Source organism: Solanum pennellii, chromosome 1, assembly GCF_001406875.1.
Source record: "Solanum pennellii chromosome 1, SPENNV200".
In the NCBI taxonomy this organism is placed as follows: domain Eukaryota; kingdom Viridiplantae; phylum Streptophyta; class Magnoliopsida; order Solanales; family Solanaceae; genus Solanum; species Solanum pennellii.
In genome coordinates, this window is record NC_028637.1 from 20,657,206 (window position 1) to 20,677,878 (window position 20,673).

Consider the following 20,673-nt stretch of genomic DNA (forward strand, 5'->3'; position numbering starts at 1 on the left):
CGTGACGGCCCGTCGTACCTGCGACGGTCCGTCCTGCACGTCCGTCACAAAGTTCAGAGACTCAATTTCAGTAAAAGGTCTGTGACGGTCCGTCGTGGCTACGACGGTCCGTACTGCAGTTCCGTCGTGAAGTTCAGAGAGTTGATCCCAGTACCCAGATTTTCAGAGTTTAAGTGTTTTGGAACGATGACCCCCGACGGTCCGTCGTGACCATGACGGTCCATCGACTGTTCCGTCGACTCAGCCAGTTTCTATCAAAATAATCTTGCTGCTCGAATCGACTAAACAGGTCGTTACACGAACACTTTGTCAAAAGATTTAAAATAGTTCGAGACTCAGGCTATGTTGAATCTAGATGAGACAAGAACTGTAAATCTGGAAAAAGATGATTGTGTCAATGAGGTCAAAATCAGGGTCCATATGAGAGAAACTCGAAAAAGAGAACTCATCAGAATTCTTAGAAAATGCATCAATGCATTTGTTTATCACATGTCGTGGTTGAACATAGACATTCATCTCAAATTGCAAATCGACTCAAATGCTATGAAGAGCTATTACGTTTGAAGATTTAGAGTTTCTTTTATTTATTTCCCTGTAATCCTATAACTTGCTTGTATTCGTTCTATTTTTTATTGTTCGAAAATTATCTCTTGCAATGAACTACGTCTAACCTGAATTCTAAAGCATGAGATATACAAGTGGACTATGCCGACCTCGATCACCCATTTATCCCTTATTAGTATTTTTTTAATATTTGAACTACGTTCGAACTGAATCCTCAAGAATGAGATAGGTAGGTGGCCTATGTCGGCTTGGTTGATTTCTTTGCAAATTTCTTATTATTGTTAACCTTTAAGGGGGGATTACGTTTGACTTGATTGCTGCATCAACGGGTTACGTAGGCGCCACAACGGCTCGGTCATATCTCCCATAAAATTTCTATTTTTCTTTACAATAGAAACTAGGACAAAATTTTTGACGGGGACACAAATATTCTAAAGAAGAAGATCTCTACAACAAGTCAAGACTGAATTTACACTAAGAATTGTAACTGGAACAGAATTTTCAAGAAGATCACAAAATTTTCAAGATTCATTTGTCGACTGTTGATATGCCAAGACTTCTAACTGGGACATAAATTTTTATGATGACATCAAAAATTTCTTCAAAAATCACTAGAAGTTTGTAGTAAATTTCAGAAGTTTAAGGCTAAGTTCAAATGTTCTCTAAATTTCACCATCAAGTGCAACAATCTCAAACACCTTTCTATTTCAGAGTCAAGTGCAAAATCTTTCTATTATAACATATTTTAGAGGGATGCTTCAGAAAATTACCAAGCTTAAAGGATTTTGGAATCCTCCAAAACAAATTATCGGATACATCGAAGTTTTGAACGAAGTACGTTTATTTAAGCTATGCATGACATGACATGACATTTGAAAGTGACTTTTTCCGAGTTCATTTTTTAGAATCATTTTTTAGGCTTTTGATTTGTCAAACATTTTGTATAATTTCATCTTATGTCTATCAAGAAGCATGAGATGAGAGTGATAAACCGAAGATAGCAAGACAAGGAGCAAGCGATTGAAGGACTCGACATAGATCAATTTTTTAAAAAACTACTAATTTTTCTGTGGATGCAGGGTCATAAGTTTGCCTCAAAATTATCCTATTCCTCCATTCAATGAATATGGAGAAGTAAAAAATCATCGAGAACATTTGAAGAAAATTCACAAATCGCATCGATATCAGATGCGGTAATGTGAGACCCTCCCAGAGGGACTTTATGATATTATCAAATGAGATAATATGACCACCCAGAGGACATTTATACAGTATTATCAAATGAGATAGTACCACCATCCGAAAGGATGTCACCGTCATTTTATTGATGGAATATCATCATCCCACCAATTAATCCTTAATGAAGCATCATCTTTCTATCAATGGATTATTAATGAAGAAGCGTCATCCTATCAGTGGAGCATAAACATCATCCTGCCAATGGATCAACATCATCGTACCAATGAATCATCAACGAAGCATCGTCATCCTATCAATGGATCATCAATGAAGAATCATCATCCTATTAATGGAACATCAACACATCCTGCCAATGGATCAACATCATCCTACCAATGGATCATCAACGGAGCATCATTATCCTATCAATGGAGCATCAACATCATCCTATCAATGGATCATCAATGAAAAATCATCATCTTATCAATGGAGCATCAACATCATCCTGCCAATGGATCAACATCGTCCTACCAATGTATCATCAACGAATCATCATCATCCTATCAATAGGTCATCAAAGAATAATCATCATCCTATCAATGGAGCATCAACATCATTATGCCAATGTATCAACATCATCCTGCCAATGGATCATTAATGAAGCATCATCATCCTATCATATAACATCATTATCCTACAAATGGATCGTCATCATCCTACCAATGGATCATCATTTTTTTTAATCAATGAATCATCATTTTTTACATCATATCAAGTCATCATCTACTGCGTCAAAATCGATAGAGGCTGAGGTCTAAACATTTATCAAGTATGGTAAAGCATATCACTTCTCTATTTAAATTACAGTTTCTACTAACAAGTTTATTTCATTCTTTATCGAGAGAATCCAAGAGGATGAATTCTCAAAGCAAACCACAGGTGCGGAAGACATCATAAAAGATGCAGCACAACGTGGAACTCTTAACGTGAGCTAAGGATCGAAATATCGAGTCATCCACCTCGTTAAAGTAGGATATTCATCGAGTCATCCACCTCGTTAATGTTGGAACATTATCAAGCTATATACCTCGTTAGAGTCAGATAATCATTGAGTCATCCACCTCATTACAGTTGGATATTCATTGCATCTAGCTCGTCACGGAGATCACCGGAGTTTGCCATGCAGAAAACAAGAAATGGTATCTCCAAATCCTCAACATGCCATAAGTTGTAATGGACATACTGTATTCAAAAGCAGTATTCATTATCTTTTATTCTCAATACTTCTTTATTTTCTCATTTAATTGAAAAAAGATGTTTATGCTCATCCATTAAGATATACTCATTTATTATATGAATGATCTTTATTTATATTTTTTTCACTCAAACCGCTAGATAAAGTGACACTATGTCTACAAATTATTTACTTTGAGTGTGCAGACATATACTGAACATATATGACATCTTTCATAGCAAGAGTAACTGAGAAGCATCGTGGGAGATGCTACCATTTTTTTCATATACAGTTTTACTAATAAGTTTATTTTAGTCTTTGTTGAGAGCATTTAAGAGGATGAATTCTCGAATCAAACAACAGGTGCGGACGACATCAACAAGGATGCAACACAATATGGAACTTTTCCTTAGCAGCAACTGGACATAGTCCGAAGAGGAGTATCAAACACTTAGAACGCGAGTTGAGGAGCGACTTTCCACCACAATCAAACCACACCGTTATTAGAAGGCATGTGGGTTTTCTTTAGGTTCCCTGGTTTTAGTTTCACATCTAAAGATTCTGGTTTTCACCCAAAGCATCTTTCTAATCTGAGTGACAGTATGCAAAGAGCTTCAGAGATTATGTTCATGCAAGTTTTTATTTATGGGTGTGAAGCATGCCACATTCATGACTAAGAGGTTGCAAGTCTCTTTTTTCATACTCGGCTTAATTTGTCTCTCTTCCCAACTGAAGGTTATCCCAACATAAGAGATTTCATTTCAACGGATCGATTAAAACTACAAATAACCTAATTCCTAAGGTTTAAGCATATGTAGGCGGGCTCAATGTTGAAAACTCAGTTGTATTTCAATACTCGCTCTTAAATCGTATTCACGAGCATTTTAATCCCTTCATAATTTGGTATCAGGGTGACTTTTGAATTCTTTCAAAATCGTGCATTGAATCAAGCTATCGAACTACAAGTGACTTAAGTTCTCATATAACCTGAGATATATAGGAAACCCATCTTTGGTGATCGTCCATAATTCCTAAAGTCCATACCAAAATCATTTTTTCTGAAGATGGAGATATGGTCGGTCAAAGTTGGATTAGTCAATTTCATTTTCCTCGAATTTCTTGCATCAATCCAAGTAAAACGAGGGACAGTTGTTGACACCCATTTTGGACCTTCACCATATAAATTAATCATTTCGACCTTCTTCGATTTCAAACGATTTAAAATAATTAGTTTATAAAATTTTAAGAAAAAAATATAAAGTTTGCAAGTTATTTTGAATAATTTTTGCTACTTTTTATAATTTTAAGCAATATATATGCTTTATATAATTTTGTACGTAATTAGTATATTTTATAAATATTTTAAAAATCATCTAAAAAAGATTTTACTTTTAGTAAGTATTTTATTAAATTAGTTTATTTTAAATTATGGTTATATTTTGAATCATTAGTTTACAACTAAGTTAAGTATTTTATTTCGTTAAGATTAAGAAGCTCGTTAATAAATTAATATTATTTCATGTTATTTAGGATTTAACCGAATTTATTAATTTAACTTAATTCAATTATTTCTTAAACACTAAAATCTAACCCATCTCTGACTTCACCCTGTATTTAAGCCATCAAAAGACCAAACTTTGGGCCTTTTGTAAAAAATATTTCAACATCTCAAGTTAGTTTTCCCTTCACCCAATTAACTGCTTCCCGTCCCAACTCCTTTTCCTTTATTCTAAAAACAAACCCATACAATACAACACCAAACCAAACCACTCTCTATTTTGTATAATGCAGCAAATCGCGACCCACCTGACCCCTATACGCTTTCTTCTTCAGCGTGTACAACTCATTTTCAGCAACATGAATCGTGGAAGAGCATCGAGGGACACATATTACTCTGATCTTCATTGTCGTCTTCCTCAAGCGTCTCTCTCCATAGTACCATCTCAATAGCAAAAGGGCACGCGAAATCGTCTATGCAACCCCAAGATAAGGCCACGTTGAGCAGCAGGTACACTCGATCAATCCAAGTCGTCGATTCCCCTTTCCTCCTCAAGAATGGGGCAAAATCTTCCGAAAGAGGTGCTTCTCTGTAATAGGGAAGGTATTCAAGTTTGAATTCTAGAAGGGCCTTAAACCCATTTTCGGTCTTGATTTTTTCCCCCGACGTAACCCTAGTTTCCCCCTATTTATCCCCTTCTAAATATTCCTTTGTGGGGCGGCACATGGAAAGAGATTTTTGGTTTGCTTTTCTTTTGATTGAAGAAAAATTAGTGAAAAAGTTAAGGAAAAGTGGGCTAGTAATAGAATCAAACATATAGAAAACAATCAGTCATATATAGCTATATATACATAAGGAAATAGGCTTCGAAGTAGGGGAAAATCTAAAGTTTTTGCTTAGTTCCTTGTTCTCTCTTTCCTCTGCTCTGCTCGTCGTAGTTATTGGAGTTGTATTCCGGTGGTGAAGTCATCCGCAACTCGTTATTGTCCCTTCGCTGATCCGAAAGAGGTATGCTTCTTCATTTCATTAGCAGATCATATTCTAAGTTACAATTTTAGTCTATTGTCTGGGGCCTAATTTGGCTCAAGGTGTTTTTGCTTGTCTAAGTGTGTGTTACATTAGCTTTTAATGGGCGTACAATCATTCATTCTAGTGTTTAGATCCAAAATGATCAATGTATGTATGTGAACTCATTTTTTTTATTTGCGAAATCTACTATCTCTCTTTGTAATTATTTTTCTTCAAAGGTTGAGTTCTCGTGATTTTGTGGAGTGTAGTATATGATCTCATTTTTGTACTTTGCTGAAACTGATTTGTTTACACCAAGTGTTCATAGTTACAAATTTCTTACAAACATTGTATATGTGTTCCCTATTGTGGCAGTAGTGTTTATAAATGAATGAGTTTATTTTAGCAATTTGACAGTGTATTACTGATACACTAAAATTACACTTTCTTTCAGAATTATAAGTGATCATATCAAGTAAAGAACCCAACAAGTAGTTTGGGGTCGATCCTACGAGGAAAATAGTTTAGACTTAACTTCAATGTACAATTACGTCGATTTAGTCAAGTCCTTTTCGAAAATAGGTAATTAAAAAGGGGTGTTTTGTGTCACAGAAGTGTTAAATTATATTTAAGTAGAACAAGTAGCTAGAGTGAATCTTTAGATTTTATCAAGTTGTGAGAAAATGTAGGGTGTAAGTGTTCTCCATGGGTTCATAACGCCGTAATCCTAGCTATAACAATTCTTGCCTAGTGTTTTGCATGCAAGTGATAAGTTATGTATCTCTAAATCCTTGTTCTGGAATTTAGGAATTTTACCTCGTACCTTGATCCGACTACGTGTTTCTAAGTTACTAACCCTTACCTTTACTTCATAATAAGAATCGTATTCGATGTATGACTTAGTTATTACTTTGCACCAATCTAAACTAGCCTATTAGATAGTATCCACTAAATCTATATTGATAATTCTTTTCCTATTAACTACACCCTAGGTCCGGCAAGTGAAAATAAGACGAGTTATAATGAGTGCACTCATTAAAAAGACTTCTAAGCGAAAGAATCATCAATGCGTGTAATAACCTATTTGAGAATTGTTATTAAGCTAGTTTTACGTTGTTAATCACCATGGTTCCCACAACCCTAGTTGTGGATTTAGTTACCCATGCATAGAAGAACACAATTCATAGTTGATAAACAATAAATCATGAACTTACTTTGACAACTTCGAAGAAAACCCAGAAATTAAACTTGAAATTACGAAAATATCTTGAAAACTAAATCCAAAAATTTGAATTACAAGTTTGCAAAAACAAATATCCAAGAACAAAACTAAGAAAGTAACAACAGAATCCAACCCCAAAAATGAGGTTTTACACCCTATTTATAAATAAATTGTCCTAAAATAAAAGGAAAACAAATAAGGAAAGTTTGTCCAAAAACGCGGCTTCAATCGACGACTCCCACAGGCGGTCCGTCGATCAAACGATGGACCGTCGACTACCTCCGTAAGTCCAGACATAGCATCATTTATTAGACTTCACTTTGCATTTTCTCTGATCCAATCGACGGACCAACAACACGGTCCGTCAATCCACTTACGGTCCGTCGATGCTTCTCATCACTCCACAATTAGCTTTTCTTCAAATTCGGGTAGTATGACATTCTCTGATCAAATTGACGATCCAACAGGACGGTCCATCGATCAATCGACGAACCGTCGATCCTTCCGTAGCCCCACACTTGGTCAGAATTCCCCGAGTAGCTTCCAGATGTCTGAACCTTCAATCAACGGTCACCATCTATGGTTTGTCTATGGAACGACGACCCGTCGATGGCCTCCATGGGTCACCTCTGCACTAAATCTCCACAGCCTACTGCGTTTTGGTTTTGGACAACTTTCCTGCAAAATAAAGATAAAAACGTATTAAAATTACTACAAAAAGCTCTAGACACACACCAATCTTAAGGAAAAAGCATTGAAAGTACCGTAAAACCATGGATCATCAATAACCGTGTGAGAAACTTTTTCTTGGTTAGGAAAAATGGTTAGGATCATTGTGTTTGTGACATGCTAGAAATCAGTACACAACATTTGGTAGATTTTTTTATATGTATAAAATGGTCTTGTTCTTTGAATGTCCTAGAGAAGTTTCTTGTGTTATGTATGTCTACTTAAAAATTTTAGATTTTGCCTAAAAGTTTTGTTTACTGTGACAATTGGGTGTTTAATGTGTTTTGCTTATTTTAAACTACTTTGTTGGAAGTATGTCTTCATCCTAAAAGAAAGAAGATAGTCCCTATGATCAATTTAAGTATAGTTTTCTTTGTCATGTATTTGTTTTCTTTCAAGCATTTAAGTGATTAACTAGTGAAAGTTTCTCTTTATGATTCTCATCGATTTGTATAAATATATACTCAATGTTTCTATACATGTCAATCATTTCTCTTAATCATGTTCCTATGTCAAAGAGTCGATTAATGGTTCAGATCTTTGATGTGCAAACTTTGAAATAGTAGTTTTTTTCCTTCTTATTTGAGTTCATCTGTTACCAAGTAGGCTGAAATATTATTCTTTATCCTAATCCTTATCATCTTTTCTTGCATGAACTCCCTTGATTGAGTCTATCGGACTCCATATAGTCTCCCTTGCATCTTCAAAATGGGTTGTGGAGGCCCGATCATTTTTATTTGAGTCGGCTAATCATCGGGAAAAAAACAAGCCCAGAGACTCGACCTACAGATGTTTTGAGCAGACATATGGAAATGTATACACTAGTATACATTTAGTGCACCAAATTTCAGGTCTTATTTATATTTTAATTGAGACAAAGCTCCATCTATTTTCAATATTATTTTGTTAGTTTAGGACAGGCGAAAGAATTGGGTCTTAGGCCCAAAGAAAAAATATTGTTAGTTTAGGACAGGTGAAAGAATTTGGCCTAAGGTCCTAGAGAAAATATTATTAGTTTAGGACAGGTGCAAGGAACTCAAATGGGACAAAGGCCCAAAATGAAAATGGGCTGAAGTGTTGGCCCAGGCGTACAGATCCAGACATGGGCCCAAATCTTCTTTCCCTATCTCATTTGTTTGTTATATTCAACTCCCCGAAAGTTACCCATTTTGAATTAAAATTTTAAAATCAAGTCGACATTTTACTTTCACTTAATCAAACATACTTATCTTTTAAACATTAGCCAAATATTTTTATTATCGAATAACCACTTGCTAACCGCTAATTAATTATTTTTTAAATAAAACAATGGGAGTATATAAGACAATAATCCTTTAATTTTACTAGTTCATATCACACTTATCAACCAAATTTTCATCAATAGAGATAATCAGATGTCACAAAAATTCTAAACACGAATAAAACACATAATGAACGAGAATGAGGGATGTAATGAGATGTAATGCAATGCATCATTATGAAATAATATGCGCAGTTTTTCATCACTCTATCAACTGTAGATACATGATACTCCTCGAAAATTCATCGAGAATTCATGACCCATGGAGATCTCGCGAGGTCCATATACCGACAGAGACGATCTCCACGTGTGTGTGTGGACGATCTCAACACACTATCATAAAATTAAATAATTTCTGCACGGACGATATCCATGTGCCCAAATTATAATCTCAATACCTCACAATCCCCAACACGAATAATCTCCATGTGCCCAACATATACTCAATCTCATGTCAGTGCATGTGCACAATATAACATCAATGAAAGGGATAATGATGCATCTCAATCAATCAAATATCAACATGATATGTAATCACCTCAGCTATAACCAATATACGGATTCAATAAAAAAAAACATAATCACACTTAAGAAATCAAGTCAAAAATATATTTGCTAATGCCCATATGCTTTGGAATTCTTGGATTACATTCCGCAATCTATAGTAATAAACTTTCCATGTATAACATTGGTACTCGTACCAATGCCCGTCACACCATTAGTATGAGACCCCCACCCTTCGCCCTTACCCGTTATCGATTCTGTTTTAATTCTTTAATTAGGAAAACATCCTTCAATGAAGTTTGAAAGTCTTTACATACCTCAAATGTTGAATACATGTCACCAATCCTCGAGATCTTCCGTTTCCCCCTTTTTTTTTGTTACGCTACTGGACGTTCTCAATATATCAAATATGCAAAATTTGTAAGAAAGTGAGTCTGTATACACCCATATTACTATAAGCCTAACCTAGATCCAAAACTCACCCTAACCTATAGTTAAATTCATAAATCTTGGTTCTAACTAAATGTGTCAAGTCTCATACTTCTAAATTTTAGGCTTAGGGTTAAGTCTTAATTACCAAAGTATAATGAATTTAAGGCTGAAACCATCGGTGACCACCTAAAGTTGGAATCAATTTTCACTTAGACACTTCAATTAGACTCTGTTCATTTTAAACACCTTATGTTAGGACTTGATATGTCATTTCCGTACTTTTTTCACAATCTCTTATTCACTCTATGTGCATTTGAACAAACGTGTCCGGATGGATTAAATGACAAATTATATCATGACAACTCATTTTAAAGCCATATTACACACAAATAAACTAAAGGTCAAAATGAATTGACTTCTAAGTTAGAAGAAAAATGATTTCCTCCCACCCCTCAACCCACTCCCGACTCATCTTCTCCATCAAATTTCTCCCTTATCATTGCCTCTTTCACCATCTCCATCGCACACATCATCCATTTTCATTGCCGTTGTCACAAACCCACTCCCATTTTTTCGTCTTCTTCGCCGCATCCATTTCTTGATTTTATTTTTTGTTTAAAAGTATAAATATGAAATTTCAAAAGTTATAATGGCTGAATAAAGCTAAGTCATGATTGCAGATTTTTTCCTTTTTTCTAACTTAATTTTGTTCTTCATTCTTTTTTTAAAAACGGAAAAGGGCCTAAAATACCCTCAAAGTATTGGAAATGGTATAAAATTACCCTCCATCCACCTATTGGCTCTAAAATACCCTTCCCACCCACCTATTGGGTCCAAAATACCCTTGTCATCCACCTTTTGGTTCAAAATTGACCACTTATTTAACGGTTTTATATTTAAACTATTTAAATATTTTTTAAAATACGTGGTGCTCAACTTATAATTTAACTTATTAGTATAATTTATAAATCAATCCACTACCCACCCCATTAATAATTAAATCCCTCTAAATTAATGAACCCGTCACATTATTAATGCAAGCTACTTCCAGTTGAGTGTTTTTAAAAATTATAGAAGTAAATTATCATATATTCAAGTGGCTAAATAAAAATCACCAATAAACTTAAAAGTCTGACTATGTTTATCTTAATTATTCTTACGTCTCAATTATGTGATGTTACTTCATAGGTAACTTTTTTTTAAAATAATATATTAAAGTATTAAAACAAATCATAAATATTTATAAAATTATATTTTAAAAAAGTGCATGAATCAATTCGGGATGTATTACTTCTTTACCTTTAATCATAAATTTTTAATTCTATTTTGAAAGAAAGTGTCCTCCTAAATAAGCGGCTCAACCTAAATTTAATTGGGGCTCCGATTCGGACTCGAATAATTTTGAATGTCATTTTCAGAAATCTATAATTTCATCGTATTTTAGTAGTGTTTATGACGGTTTTGATATTATAATTGGATTATTAATTGGGTGATGTTTAGTTCGTAATGAGTGTGTAGTGGGTTCGTTTATAAATTATATTAATAAATTATAATTATAATCAATAATTGAACGCCAAGTATTTTAAAAATATTTAAAGAGTAATTTTAAAACAATTAAAAAATTGGTCAATTTTGAACACAAAGGTGGATGACAAGGGTATTTTGGAGTCAATAGGTGGATGAAAAGGGCATTTTGGAGCCAATAGGTGGATGAAGGGTAATTTTGTACCATTTTCAATACTTTAAGGGTATTTTAGGCTCTTGTCCGTTTTAAAAAAAAAAGTTAAAAGATTTAGCTTGGAACATTGATATGCAATTATATTTTTAACTTTAAAATGATTCCATCTTCTTTCAATTAGACTATTGCGACTAGAGAAAAAATATGAATAAAAAATTGACGTCCATTGAATGATTTCGAGTTTGGGGAAATAAGGGAAGATGTAAAGGTTGAAAATGGGGAAGAAGAAGAATATCTTTATAAAAAATAGGCTAAATAAGTCTCTCGCGCGCTATTAATGAGTGTGTTACATTTACTTTGTCACATTAGTAAGAAGTGTCAAAACACACAGCAAGCGCTGACAAAGGTGTCTAAAATGAACAAAGTCTAGTTGAAGTGTCTACGTGAAAATTGGTGCGAGCTTTAGTTGGTAACCGATGGGTTCAACCTGAATTTAGTGGTGTTTATAATAAGCAATAAACCTAATAATTAATTACCTATCTCAATTATATCGAAACTTAATTTTAATGTGATGTCTGTAAGAAAACTTTCGATCCAAAAGTTGATTGAGTCGTCGGTAACCTACGGCAATGGATCAATATGCAAAACTACCCTATACTATACACTAGAATCTATGTTTTCAATATTAAAAGCCAAATACATAAAGAGATCCCTAAACTTATTGGGGGTTTTCCTCAGGTACCTCAACTATGTTATTTTCCTATTGAATCATTGAACCACCCATAATTTGTTCCTTTTAAACACCGTTGGGTGATGTCGAACCACATTTAGTGAGGGGTATTCATAGAGGATACATATGTTGTTTCAGAACTCATTTAGTAAATTGATATTGAAAATGTTTGAGAATAATTATGTTTTACTTCAAGTCATTTGAACACATTAGTAAATAAATGAGACGAACACACAATTTTTCTTCATTTCTTCAATCAAAATCATTATAATACGAACACAATTGAAAGCATTTACAATAGAAAAGCATATCAACACAAAAAATAGATTTTTAAAGTTATAAAAAAAATTAGTTACAAATATAAAAGGAAAAAAAATTAGAAACACGGTTGAGTTCAAATTTTTAATTCTTAAAAAATATATAACTTCCACTTGAATTACGGATAAAATTTCAACTTTTACTGCTTGAATTTTTTTAAAATATTTTAAATGAACATTTAATATATAATAATTATAGAATTATTTCTAAATAGATTATAATAAGAATTATTATTATTATTATTATTGAATTTTATTTTTAAAATTGATACTTTTAGTTAAATTAAATAAATTCAATTTTAAAAACAAAGAACAATATAAAATATTTTTATAAAAAAATATTTTGAGACTTACATTTAAATTCAATTTAAAAACAAATAACAATATAAAATAACTTTTTTTTTAAAAATTGTCTTGGAATTTTTAACTTCAAAAAAAAATAACAAGATAAAACATATTGCTACCTATAGTTGAAATAACTTTAAAGCATATTTAAAAAAATATTAAAAATTGTAAATAAAATATAAAATATTTTTATAAAACAGGAAAACATAAGAACGCATACATTGCTACAGAATTTCTAAAGATATCTAATTATCTATTCTTTTTAACTTTTTTTTTTTGTTTTAAAGAAACTTCAATTATAAATAATAAATAGTTATTCCTAAAATTTCTCACCACTTACTTAACTTCCTATCAAAAAAACTCAACAGTATTAATTCACTAGATTTAAATAGGAGTCTTTTCTTTAGTTATTCTATGACATAAATGCCTCTCAATAAAGGAAACTCAAAGCAACAAAAATCCTTATAATGAAATTCATAAAAAGGTAAAAAAAGAATTTCATATTTCCTCTTTTATTTTTTCCCGTTTTATGTGATTTACATTATCAATAATTGTATTTTCTTTTGAAAATCCTAGACGTCGAAGATAATCAATTGATAAAATCATGTGGGTTACATTATCAATAATTGTATTTTATTTTGAAAATTCTAGATGTCGAAGATAATCAATTGATAAAATTAGGATCAAGCCATTAGTCATGAATATATGTAGTTGAAGAAGGAGAAACGCTTTTAAAACTATATACGATAATTATGTGAAGCATGTAATATTTTAATTTTTTTTCATCTTATATATTGTTTCAAAATCAAATTGTGGTGGATGCATTTACATATAATTTATGATTCTTGGTTTACTGCATTTCATGTTTATAATTTTTTAATCTTAATTTTTTTACATGCAGATAATGCTGAAACTATAATGAAAATTTTGAATTGAAAGATTAGAAGTATTTAAATTTTGAGATATTATATTTTTCAAAGAATATTTATCTTTTCATATGTTAACAAATATATTTAACTATATTTAATTTGAATTAAATACAATTAAATATATTAGTACTATCTCTCAATATATATATGTAATATAAATGAAAGTTGACATATATCTGCTTGTATTCATTTATACATCGGATGATACTGAAAAAGTTAATATGACAGCGACTACAGTGATGATGATGAAGACGTTGATGATATTGATATTACAACAATGAATATGAAAGTGGACAACAAAAGGAATATTAAGATGAACAAGGAGATCGAGAAGAAAAAAAAAAGAAGATCAAGAAGAAACATAAAATGACTGAAATAATTAAAGAAATACAGCAAATTAGATTATCAATTAGCGTTTTGGAACATTGCAATATTATACTAACAGCGATAAAGGTAATTTTTTGCATATTTCTTTTTTGTTTTATGTGGATTACATTATCAACAATTGTACTTTATTTTAAAAATTCTAGATGTTGAAGATGATCAATTGATGAAGATAGGATCAAACCATTTTAGTCATTAATATATGTAGTTGAAGAAGGAGAAACACTTTTAAGACTATATAGGATAACTATATGAAGCATGTACTATTTTATTTTTTTTCATCTTCTGTTTTATTTCAAAATCAAACTATGTTAGATGTATTTACATATAATTTATGATTTTTTGTTTACTGCATTTCATATTCATAATATAATTTTAATCCTAATTTTTTAACATGCAGATAATAATGAAACTATAATGAAATTTTTGAATTGATAGATTAGAAGTATATGAATTTTGAAATATTATATTTTTCAAAGAAAATAATTATTAACTTGATTAAAACTAGAAACTCGTGATTATAAAATTCTAAATAAAATCTTACTATTTCACAAATTTATCTTTTCAGATGTTAACAAATATATTTAACTAACTTTAATTTTGAATTACATATAACTGAAGATAATAGTACTATCCGTTATATATCCAGATAAATATGTCAATATTATATTGAAAATTCACAAAGTAATGTTGGGCTTTGTGGAGGCTTGTGAGCCGGCCCGACCCATTACTGAAACCCTAGGTTAACCATTTGGTTTTCCTATAAATATGATCCTTGTATTTGTAATTCCAAGTAGTAGCACAAGTGAAATAAAATCCTCCTGTTACAGTCGTGGAGTAGGGAAACCGAACCACGTTAAATTCTTGTGTGTCCCGTTTGTGTTCCGTTTCTCTTTTCTCTAGATTATTTGTGTGTGTTGTGTGTTTAATTCCCAACAATTGGTATCAGAGCGAGGTTTCAACAACACTGTAACACAAATTGTGAGAAATTGTCACCTAGGGTTCTTGTGTGAAGAACTGTGTGCAGGAAGGAGTGTGCCGCCGCCGTTCGCAAGCTACAGCCGTGCAAGACGCCGTTAAGGGAATTGCCGAAGGTGTGTGCGATTTTTTTTGTGGTGCAATATTTCTGACGAAATTACCAAGATCTGAAATTAGTTGTACCGAGTATCTCATTTAGTCCTTTGAGATGACAGAAGATGGGAAGTTCCGAATTGAGAAGTTCGATGGTACAGATTTCAGTTGGTGGAAGATGCAGATTGAAGATTTGCTGGTTCAGAAAGATTTGGACGTAGTGTTGGGTGACAAGCAAGGAAAATTGTCTGATGCAGAGTGGGCAGTTTTGGATCGGAAAGCTATGTCAGTTATCCGACTCTCGTTGACCAAGAATGTTGCGTTCAACATTCTTAAGGAGAAGACAGCGAAAGGCATCTTGGAAGCCTTGTCTAACATGTACGAGAAGCCATCTGCAGCAAACAAAATTTTTCTGATTAGAGAGTTGGTGAACACAAAGATGAAGGAAGGCAGTTCAGTTACCGAGCACATCAACTCATTGAATTCGATCTTAGCCAGACTTTTGTCAGTTGGCATTAAGTTCGATGATGAAGTTCAAGCTTTACTACTGTTATCATCATTGCCTGACAGTTGGTCCGGAACGGTTACAGCAGTTGCCAGTTCAGTGGGACCTAATGGATTCACCTTTGAGAAGATTCGTGATCTCGTTCTTGGCGAGGATGTCAGAAGAAGGAGTTCTGGAGAATCATCAGGTGATATGCTAAACGTCGTCAGAGGCAGAGGAAATAACAGAGGTAGTGGGAGCAGGAACCGAAGAAGGAGTCAGTCAAAGGCTCGGGATGGCTCAGGTGTAACATGTTGGAACTGCAAGGAGGTGGGGCATTTCAGGAATCAATGCCAGAAAGACAAACAAGTCAACATTGCAGAAGACAGCGTCAACGAGGATTTGTTTATCTGTTGCGCGGAGAGCAATGTGGATTCCTGGGTCATGGATTCTGGTGCTTCTTTTCACGCTACCCACAGCAGTGAAGCATTGCAGAATCTGGTTATTGGAGACTTTGGAAAGGTAAGGCTTGCAGACGATAGAGCTCTTGATGTTACGGGCATGGGTGACATGGTGCTGAAGACGCCAGTCGGTTTCTGGACCTTGAAGGATGTCAGAGTTGTTCCAAGCTTGACGAAAAGTTTGATTTCTGTTAGGCAGTTGGATGAACAGGGACATCATGTGAAGTTCGGAAATGGGCAGTGGAAGGTCGTGAGGGGCAATCTTGTCATGGCTCGTGGAACAAAAAGAGGATCGTTGTATATTGTCGGATTACCGTCTGAGGGAGTGACCGTCCCAGTTCAGAAGAAAAACAAAGTCCGGTTCACAGAATCTCGTGGGCAGAAGAAGGTTGTCTTTGCAAGAAAGAAACCCAGAGCCACAGGTCAGATTCAGGATGAACGAGCAAGGAAAGGTTCAGGAAGACCAGTCAGAGGCGTTTGTGGCAGTGGGAGCACCGGCCGTGCTTCAGCCAAGGCTCCTAGAAGACAGTGGGTCAAGAGAACCAGTATTCCAGCTGTTGATACGTCTCCAGAAAATTTCTTGCTGAGTATGGAGAGTGTTTGTTCTCAGGGAGTTCTAGGATCCGGCAGTTCGTGTCTCAAGTGGGAGCCGGTAGGGACCGAGGACGAGTCAAGGGCAGTTTCAGCCGTGACTGATGTGTTGAAGCTTCGGGGAGCTTCAACGGGCCTTTCAGTTGACTGATGAGAAGGCCGCTGTAGCAGGAGAGAGTTGAAAAAGATTACTAGACATACAAGTGTTCTAAGTGGATGACAGTTGAAATTCTTCAAGCCTCCAAGTGGGAGATTGTTGGGCTTTGTGGAGGCTTGTGAGCCGGCCCGACCCATTACTGAAACCCTAGGTTAACCATTTGGTTTTCCTATAAATATGATCCTTGTATTTGTAATTCCAAGTAGTAGCACAAGTGAAATAAAATCCTCCTGTTACAGTCGTGGAGTAGGGAAACCGAACCACGTTAAATTCTTGTGTGTCCCGTTTGTGTTCTGTTTCTCTTTTCTCTAGATTATTTGTGTGTGTTGTGTGTTTAATTCCCAACAAGTAAAACATAAATAGAAGTGATAATTTGTAAATCTTATTATATTTAATTTGCATAAATTTTCTTTTCTTTATAATATGTAAAGTGATAAAGATTTGTTACTCACAAAAATTTTATATGGGAAATATAGGTTTTCTGATGTGATTTTTTTTTACGTTGTTTGTTAGTTTGCATTAAATGTGTAAGAATTGTTTTTGAGTTCTAAAAATTTCATTAAGTTATGAAGCTGACAATCTCAACATTATGTTAGTCTTGCCTCTATATTCGGTTCCTTCTTTTTTAAAAATATTTATATATATATATATATATTTATTTATTTATTTATTATTGTATTTATTAAAATTATTCTCACCTTGAATCAATTTTCTATTGTTGTTGCACAAGTTTAATACAGAAAAAAATATTTTGTAAAATCTTTTTATATTAAATACAAATATGTATAGAAAATGTATCAACATACGGTCTAATCTTGTGATATCAAATATTTCTTATTGAATGTTGGAATTAATAAATTACTAATATCATTTTTGTTTATATGATATGAAAAGAATAAAGTACTCACAAGAAAAAAAATATTGTGATATTAAATATTTCTTATTGAATGTTGGAATTAATAGATTACTAATATTACTTTTTATTTATATGATATGAAAAGAATAAAGTACGCACAATTAAAAAAATATTGAACTATTTGAAATTTAATCAAGATAAGATGATTATAAAATTAATAGAATTCTAAGAAAAATTCAACCTGTATAGTTGATATAGTTATAATTATAATATTTTAATACGATATAATAAATTATGTACTAGTTATGTTAATTCAATGTGCTCAAATAAATATGTTAATGATTTTTATTATATTATTATCATTATTATAATATAATTATTCTCATTATTATTATTATATTATAGCATATTAAATATATTATTAAGTGCATAATATATTTATTAATTATTTTAATTATAAAATTATTATATTTTAAATCATTCGCGTATTGTGAAGGCGCGTATACTATATATATATATAATAGGAGAGTTGATAGCTCCTACGTGTCAGCACCACAATTGATTTCTAATTTTAACTTTTAAATAATTAAATAGAATTGATTAAATATTTTAATGAAATAAATAGAAAATGTATTTAAAAAAGGAAAGTTAACATATTTTTTGCCAATTAAAATTGTTATTTTTTTAAAAAAAAAAAAACGTCGCCATTCTCTTTGCAAAACAAAATTTGATAATAGTAATAATAACAATAATCTATATAATAACAATAATAATAATAATAATAATAATAATAATAATAATCTATATATTATAAAAAAGAGAGAGAAAAAAAACTTACACCAAAAAATAACAAACGAGTTCCAAATTTGTAATAATAATAAAATAAAATAAAAAATCAACGGTAGTTACTCTAGATTTTAAATAAGCAAATATAAATTATTAGTCAATACCACAACAATTAAGATTTTTAATTAAATAAATACATATTATAATAAAAAATATATTTTTACAGATAATTACTAATGAGGCAGTTTTATAACTCCTCAATAACTATCCATTAATTAAGAGCAGTTTTATAACTCCTCAATAACTATCCATTAGTTAAGGAAATTTAACTTACATTATCAACTTATCTTTAAATTCACTCACTATTTATGCACATCTTTAGTGAAAAATTTACAAATTTACATATTACATTGTTCAGTGATATTCTAAAATATACATGGCACTGTACTTTACCACAATCTCAGAAAATGTATTCAATCAATGCAATGAAAAATGTATTCGATCAATGCAATGAAACTTGAAAGTTCATGTTTGATCGTGGATATACTCATACAAATAGTTTTTTGTAAACATACATATGTAAAAACTATTGATTGTGGATATACTCATACAAATAGTTTTTATATATGCATAAAAATTATCATAAAACAATTTTTTAAATTTTATTACAGGGCGATCGTACACATGCTTCACTTGAAAAGTTTGTAATTAAACATTTTAGAGAAACTCTATATAAACTTTGTGTTTACAGGATGAATTAACGTGTGATTGCTCCAAATAATTAACATTCTGCTTATACAGTAAAAATAGATTGTCAACAACATTGGGGTGAACTTGCGGATCAAATACAACAACATTTTGTTTACCAATCTGTGTTATCAAAATCAGAAATTACTGATTGTAATAAATGTTCAAAAACACGAAATAACTGAAATTTATATAACCAGTAAACAAGATGAACAAAAATTTATTTCTAAAAAAATAGTTAAATCTGTAAGAACTTATCAGAATCTGAAATAATCTTTAGTTTGGAAGAAAATCAAGCCCACTGAATTCACAGTGTCCCCTTAAAGAAAATTTTTCACCTTTAGTATCCGAGGTTTGATTTGAAATATAACCTCCCAGGGTAAAATAATCTTAATCAGTAAAGTGTAGATACCAAAAACTCTACTGTCAGCGAATCAATCCACAGCAGGAAAGTACACGAAGAAATATGTTTTAGAAGAATAAGGAAGATCAGACAAATTCGTTGGAAAATATTCTGAAGATTGACTGGTATTTATAGGCAAGAAGAATATAATCTGAAAGGTTGCAACCCTTTCATGATTGACACGACCATTAATGAAAGGTTGCAAACTTTCAAATGGTATTGACTGTTCATGAAAGTTGCAACCTTTTAGAACAATCATGGCGGGAATTTTCAATATAACGAAAAATAAAACGTGTCGCGCTCGGATCCGAGTCGGGTCGGGTTAACTAAAAAGTTAAAAACTTTTCGGTTAACTTCTGTTATCAACTAATTAATTGAAAATATTTTTTTTGTCCATTTAATTAATTAAATTAAATAAATTTTGTCCAAAAAATAATCTCTTGATCGATCATTTGCCAAAGCCAAAGCCAAAGTCGTAGCCGAAGCGAGCGAGCGACGATGGTGCGAGGGGGGTCCCTCTTTCCAACCCTTTTAACAATTAATAGGAGTGTTTATGTATTTAAATTCTCCTATTTTCATTTCCATTACCGATGAGGGACAATTGCCTTTTTCATTAAAGCACTAGAGGACTTTTCAAGTTCTCAACTTCTCAAATTCCTCTCCTTCCCTCTATTTCCCATCAATTTTTTATACATACCCAACAATCCTCCAAATTGATGGGGAATGGTTATAACATAGGAATGCACGGATAATTGTGTACTTTACAAGCAAGGATTAATTGCATCAGGATAAGTAGGTTTCCCCTTGGACTTTCCGTAGTGAACATATGTCGGATATACTCGGTCAATCGGTAGATGTGATATCTTTGAACCGTCGAGTTTTGGTGTATACCTAGACAACCATATGTCACACAATTAACCCTTTACTGTTTATGATTCTTACGGTTGTATTCGTTTCAGCCATGAACACCTCCTGGTTTCATGAGTGTATAGAGAATAGGCTTTTGACATAAAATTCTCTTTAAAGCGGCTTCCACTTCACACTCACATAGGTGATTTCTAACC